Here is a 1,105-nt window from a genome sequence, read left to right as displayed (position 1 = left end):
CCCTATCTGGACTGGCTATACCTCTGTATCTGAGCTTTTGTCCATGGGACAGGTCTGAGGCCTGGCCCAACTAACCTGGTCTATACTTTTCCTTTTGTCAACTTCCACAAGAGTGGGAATCCTGCTATTCTGGGCAGGGTATTCTGGACTTGCCATTCCATGTGGCCAGCACTTGTCATGGCACGTGGTTTTGGGTTGGGCAGCAATAGGCAGAGGTTAGGGCTCATGGTGCCCTCTGGAGGCAGCAGCCATGAGCATCCTCAGTGCAAAGCTGAGCTCTCCTGGAGGCCTGGGGTCCAGCTTCCTTTTGAATCCAAAGCTCCTGAATGCTCATGGGAAACAAATGGGGTTAGCCCAAGGGAGGCTGATATGTCATTTGACAAACCCTTCTATGCAGGCCTTGTTCACTGCTCCTTTTTTGAGATGGAGTCTTGCTCTTTCACCGGGCTGCAGTGTAATGGCTCGATCTCAGCTCACTGCAACCTCTGCCTCCTGGGTTCAAGTGATTCTTCTGCCTCAGTCTCCTGAGTAGCTGGGATTACAGGTACCTGCCACCATGGCCAGTTAATTTTTTGTATTTTTAGTAGAGACGGGGTTTCACCAGGCCAGGCTGGTTTTGAACTCCTGACCTCATGATCCACCCACCTTGGCCTCCCAAAGTGCTGGGATTATAGGCGTGAGCCACCGCTCCCGGCGTTTGCTGTTCTTATAGTGGTGTTCATATACACCAAGAACTAATTGTATTTGACTCTGCCTGAGATTCAGTCACAAAAGTGTGATTGATCAGGCAGGTGAGCCTGATGGGGGTGATAGGAGTAATCCAGGCACAGTCTCAGAGCCTGACTGGGCTGAGTGTCCATAGTCTTCTGTATCTGTCTCCAGAAAGTCAGGGTCCATTCAGAAATTTTGGAAAAAATAAGGAAATCTTATTAGTGGAAGACCAATTCCAGCACAGATATTATTTGATTGTCATTATCATAGTAGAGTTTTTTTTGTTGTTGTTGTTGTTTTGTTTTGTTTTGTTTTGTTTTGAGACGGAGTCTCTCTCTGTCGCCCAGGCTGGAGTGCAGTGGCCGGATCTCAGCTCACTGCAAGCTCCACCTCC

Source organism: Colobus angolensis, unplaced genomic scaffold (genome assembly GCF_000951035.1).
Source record: "Colobus angolensis palliatus isolate OR3802 unplaced genomic scaffold, Cang.pa_1.0 Scaffold93, whole genome shotgun sequence".
NCBI lineage: Eukaryota > Metazoa > Chordata > Mammalia > Primates > Cercopithecidae > Colobus > Colobus angolensis.
This window is presented reverse-complemented; position numbering follows the sequence as displayed.